Genomic DNA, 6,556 nt, shown 5'->3' on the forward strand with positions numbered 1-6,556 from the left:
CAATATGGCTATGGAGTCCAATCCTGTCAGTTTAGGAGAAAACCATCTGAATTTCTTAGATTTTTAAAAACTATTCTTTGTTGTGTTGCCTTTGTTTCTATCTCCAAGCCAGGTTCAATTCCTATGAAAAAAAAGGACAGAAGTTCCTTTTGGACTTCAGATTTCTCATCTACAGTGGGGCATATTTAATATTTAATAGAAGGTTCAAGTCTTTCTTTCCTCTGACAAACCTTGTATCACTCCAGGCTACTTTCTAGGTAGCCAGGTAAGGACATTGCTACTGGGAGTTTCCTCCCTATGCCAATTAAATCACAAGTCTAGTCATATTACTATTTATAAAATAGCACTTTATGATTTGAAAAACATTAGATTGAAATTGTCTCAATCCTCTCAAAAAGCTAGTTATATAGATGTTATTTATTATTCTTCCCACTTCACAGATATGAAAATTGAGACTCAAAGGAATAACATGACTTACTTGATCAGGGTCACATAGCTAGGTACCTAAAGTGGTTTTGAACCTGCACAATATCAAGTATTTCATGCAATAACTCCTCATGATGTTTTCTAAGTTCCTTTGTGGCTGTCAAATTGTATGGTTCTCTCTCACTATCAAGCTTCCTACTTTCTTTTCTTTTTCACAGGGCTTCTTTCCACCCTTATTAAACTGTAAGCTCCCCAATGACAAGGACACTGCATTCTGCTTCATTTTTATAGCTCCAGTATGTAGATCAGTACTTCATATACAGTAGGTGGTTAATGAATGTACGTTGATTTAAATTGAATCACCTCCTGCCTCATTTCCTACCAGTTTCTGTCAGTTACAGTTAACACTTATAAAATCCTTACATTAACATAGGAAATATATAAAATAAACATATAATTCAAGGGCAAGGTTACATTCATTGTATCCCTTAAACCTGATTTATCATGTAGCAAAAAGCATGGACTGCAGATATCACTGCGTAGAGAAAAGTGAATGACTCATACTAATTCCTCACACCCTTCACTCCAGGGAAAGAGTCCTCTTAGACCAAGCCTGCCTCCTCCTACCATTGGGGCTGAATAAAGCAAAACAGCCTTTTAGAACCAACCTCTTTCTCTTTCTTTCTCCTTTCCTTTCCTCCCCTTGCGTTGCCCCTCTTCTCTCTCTCTCTCTCTCTCTCAAATGGAGTAGGGCTCTTGTCTAAAAGATAAGATCTCCTCCGTATCCAGTGGGACTTTATTTTTTCTGGCTCCACAGTTACCAAAAAAAATTAACACTTTGTCTTTTCACTCAATCCTTTCCATCCCAATGAGTCCTCTCAGTCATCTTCACAGTATCATTATTCATTTTGTCTCTGTCATGTACCTCCTCTTCTTTCACAACTTTTTCATAAGTATGCTAACCAAATACATTAATAATTCATGTTATCCAGTCTCAAGTAGACTTTCCTGATTTTTTTTTATTCTTCCCTAATTGGGCAGGTAGGTGGCACAGTAAGTAGGGTGCTGGACCTGAAATCAGGAAGACTCATCTTTCATAATTCAAATCCAGCCTTAGACACTATTTAATTATGTAAATCTGGGCAAGTTACTTCATTGTGTTTGCCTCAGTTTCCTCATCTGTAAAATGAGCTGGAAAAGGAAATGGCAAATCACTCCGGTATCTTTGTCAAGAAAACCCCAAATGGGGTCACAAAGTGCTAAACACATCTGAAAATGAGTGACAACAACAAATTGATTCTCCATCTTATTCCTCACAGAAACTATTTTAACCTTTTTCTTCCTTCTTCAAGCCTTCCATATTTCCTCCCACCCTCTCTCTTAGTTAAGGAATTTTTATTTTACTTTACTAGTAAAATTGAAACTATTCAACATGAGTTTCCTCTTCCCCCAGAACCCCTTTCAACTCAGAACCCCTTTACATCATCTCTTCCTCTCTTCCCCTTTCCCCCAGTCTCTGACATTTTTCACTGCCAATGCCCCTCACACTTACACATTTATTTGATCCCATCCCTCCTGTTTCCTCCATAAGGTAGCAACCTCAATCCTCCTCCTATTTTTTTTAACTCTTCCTCATTTCATACTGCTTTCCTATAAACTTAAGTTCCCCTATCATTAATCAATCTTCTCTATGCTTTTTTCTAGTGGTTCCATGTGGAAGGGGCAGGCCCCAATGGCTATATGAGTCATAAGAAGAAAAAGATGCAAAAGTAAGGATGAATAAATGCTGTTACTGTAAAAATGAATCACAAAAACATCCTATTAGTGGTAGATAGTGACAGTTACTTTCATATTTTAAAAGATAACTCATTTTCACCTCAAAAATTAAAATCAATCAACCAATAATGATTTGGTATCAACTATGTGTCTTAGAACTGGAGGAGTATACAAAAAACAAGAATATTTTGTTCTTCCTTCAAGCTGTTTATGATCTAGTTGGGAAAATAAGATTTAAAAACAAGAAGTAATTCAAGAATGATATAAAATATATGAGGTCATATGATTTATATGATAAACTCTGATAAATTCAGAAAAGGACAAAATTAATAGAAGCTAATATAACAGAAGGCTTCATGAAAGGAAACAAAAAGCAAAAAAAAAAAGGTATCAAAATATATTTTAAAATAATGAGTCAAAAATAAAATAAGTCAAAAAAGGGGGCATGGACATGAGTTGAATCCTAAAAATAGATTGCAACATGAATAGTGAAGACACATGTCTAATTTCTATCTCTATTCTTTATTATTATGGTTTTCACCTAAATGTTTCTGTTCTGTTAAGAATTCAGAATATTTACAGGAGCCAAATATTTCAGCCACTTACATTCATTTGTAATTTATCAAATTTGTGTTGAAAAATGTTGCCTTGGCAGCTAGGGTATTATCACAGTCATTGACTGGCATGCTGGACAGTCAGGAAGAACTAATTTCAAATCCTGATTCACAATCTCAGTAGCTGGGTAATCCTGGGCTGCCAGCCTCTGTTTCTTCATATGTAAAATGGGGATAATAATATTTCTCTCCCATAGTTGTTTTGAGGATAAAGTGAGGAATATATATAAAGTACTTTGCAAATCTCAAAGTGCTATATAAATGTTAGTTATTGTTGTGATTGTTATTATTATTATTATAGTTCTAGACATTTATTTTTTCTTTAAAGAAGATAACCTGGGGTCAAAAATTCAGTTTTGGAAAACAAAACTTGCCATTGATAATTCATTATTTTGATCAACTATTTATACTTATTTATAATTGTCTCATTCTTATGGTTTCTCAGCTAATTTGTTAAATGCTGGAATTAGCTATTAAATGCTAATTTTGAAACTGAAAGATATATTTATTATTACTGTCTTTTTTACTCATTACTAAGAAAATAGCAAAAAGGTAAGAGCTGGTATAAAGAGAAGAATATCATTTGAGTACTTCAATAAAGCCTTTGCCTTGGATGAGCACAGCTCTTAGGCAATGGTCCAAAATCCAGGGACAGCTAGATGATACAGTGGACAGGGTACTAGAATTAAAGTTGGGAAGACTAGAGTTCAAATCTGACCTCAGACACTTACTAGCTATATCATCCTGAGTAAGTCATTTAATACTATTTGCCTCAGTTTCTTCATCTGTAAAATAAGATGGAGAAAGAAAGCGCAAACTATTCCCAGCATCTTTGCCAAAATCTCGAATGGGATCATGAAGAATCTAAGTGAACAACAACAAAGTATTTACAAAGTAAAAACAGAGCAATTTGGAGTGGGATTTGAGGTATGGGGAAGCACTAAGGACTGGAGGAATCAGTAATGGCTCTTATGTGGAAGGTGACACTTGAGGGAGTTAGGAGTTTCAAGGGACAGAGATGAGGAGGGAGAACATTCAAGAAGCTAAGGACAGATTATGCAAAAGCATAGAGGTAGGAGATGGAATTTTATAGACAAGAACAAATAAACAAACCAGTTTGCTTAGAATATAGTGTGTGTTGGAAAATACAGTGAAATTAGTCTAGAAAGACAGATTAGAATCACATGAAATACTTTAAATGCCAAATTCAGGACTTGAAAGTTTGTCCTGTAGTAATAAGGAACTATTCAAGTTTCTTGAAGAAAGAGTAGTTTTATCTGACTTAAATCTCTAGAACTAAATTCAGCAACTGTGTGGAATGGATTAGATCAGGGAGAGACTTGAGGCAAGATCAATTAGGAGGTTATCAGAACAGTTCAGATGAAAGATGATGAGGAGTTAAGGTTAGGAAATCCCAACAATATAATCAAACAATACTTGTTCACACTTCCTAAAAGAGTAGGTTCAAAAAGTTTTCTTTATACTTTTTTCACTAGACCACATCAAAACCTGAAAGGAGTCACCTTTACAGGATACAATGTAGCATCTCTCATTTCACAGGCTTTATAATTTGGAAACAGGTCACTCAGAAATTGAGTTACTCAAGTTTCATAATCTTTAAAAGTTATAAATCAACCACTTCAAGTGTGAAAGGGACAAAACATTAACATCTTAGGTTCTCTGAAAGTTCAATTGATGAAGGGTTGACTGCTCAATTCCTTGCTACAAGTAATTTTTAAAATTCAGTTTTACTTCATATTTTATATGCTTTATATTCAGGTCAGAATTCTCCCTCCACCACTTCTTCTTCCACCACTCACCCCCACTAAGAAAGCAAGAAAAACAAATCCTTTGTTAACCAACATGTATAGTTAAGGCCATAGCATCCATGCCCCAAAATAAATGAACAAATGAATAAAAATAAAATTAAATAAGAATTAACAAATTAGACAGATGAATCAATCTACACTATATTACCTCTATACTTTATTATGAGAACTTTGAAATTGTGGGTGGTTACTGTGTTTAGCTATAACTCTTAAGAATTTAACAAACAATATAAATATCTACTGGGTAGGAATCCATTCTGATTTCACTAGTACACTTGCTTAAAATATGTTGCCCAGAACATTATTCGTGCTCCCTCCACAGATCTATCTATGTGTGTGGTTTAAAGAATTATACAACCATATGTCTATATGTGTGTCTACAGTTGGTTAAAAGATGGGGAAAGAAATCATGTAAGAAGTGAAACACAGACAGGCTGAGTAGCTGATTCAAGGCTATAAAACCAATCAGTTATCAGCTCCTGACAACTAAAACACAAGTTTTGTGCTTTTGCCACAATTGAGTTAATTTGCTCTTAGGTTTCCTATCAGAGAAAGAGAGAGAGAGAAAAAAGCATGAATAAGTTATGAAGTCGACATAACAGATAACATCCAAAATGCCAACAAAATAATTTGAGAAGCCAAAATTTATTATTTACATATTCAATTCTCAAAACTATACAGAATATTTTACAAGTCTGCAAACAATATATAAAATCAACATTCTATAAAAAACTATAAACTATTTAGTAAAGAACTAAAAATTTTGAAAAGCTGCAACCGTCACCATTATTGTTTTTTAAAACAAATTAAATATTCATTGCACATTTGTATATTTACTGTGATCTAACATATTCACAATTTGGGATGAAGAGAATGGAGATTTTCAGCATTAACACATACCTTAATGATTGTGTCCTTGATTAATCAGCAAAATCTTAATAAAATGAACTGGTTTCAAAATTTTTTGTTAGAAGAAAATTTGTTAGAAATCAGAGCCCACATTCATAGTTCTATGTATTTGTAAAACAGTTAGATGTTCCTCTTGAAGTCTAAGATATATGGCAATCATTACAACTTGGGTTTTTTATTTTTAATTTATTCATATTATATTTGGTCCTTGGAAAATTCTCTATGTATCTGTAATATATACACTGTGACCATTAAGATAATTAACAGAGACTTTATGTACATTAGAGAAAATAATCAAACTCATAATACATGCATTTTTAAGAATTGGAGATATTCTCATTGATTATGTGGTCAATGGAAATAATGGATATAACTTCCATATTTAATTTATTTTAATCCAATTCTCTGTAACTATCAAATCTAAAGAAAAACATACATCCCTCCTCCAATGAACCTTAGAATACTGAAAATAATCTTCATTGAATATTTAGAATTTTAACAAGAAACAAGTTTTTATTCTTTTTTCTCACCTCTACACATCTCATAAACTTTGTCCCCAAGTCACCTCCAATTTAGTATACAACAAGACTGACATATTTATAGGGCAGACATTTTTTTCTTTTAAGGCATATATCTGTGTTGCATGTACTCAAAAAGCTTAAACTGTTGAGAAATTGCTAGCAAGAACCTGTATAAAACTGAAAAACAAACTAAAGCCCAATTTTAATAAAATATTCATCAGAACTGTGATGTTAACTAGATATTATCAACATGTTTCATGCATAAATGAATATTTATAGAACTTTTCTCAAAATATCTATATCAGAAATATTCTAGATTTTGTAATTTAGAAAATAATGTTAGAAAATTAAACATTCTAAAATTGCAATAAGGCGTTCTGTTATAAGGCTCCCCTTGATATAAGGCTACTTAGACTTGGTTTCTAAAAATAGCAAAAATATGAACAAAACAAAAAGTATGTACTCACATAAATTAAAGAAA

This window comes from Sarcophilus harrisii, chromosome 2 (genome assembly GCF_902635505.1).
Source record: "Sarcophilus harrisii chromosome 2, mSarHar1.11, whole genome shotgun sequence".
NCBI lineage: Eukaryota > Metazoa > Chordata > Mammalia > Dasyuromorphia > Dasyuridae > Sarcophilus > Sarcophilus harrisii.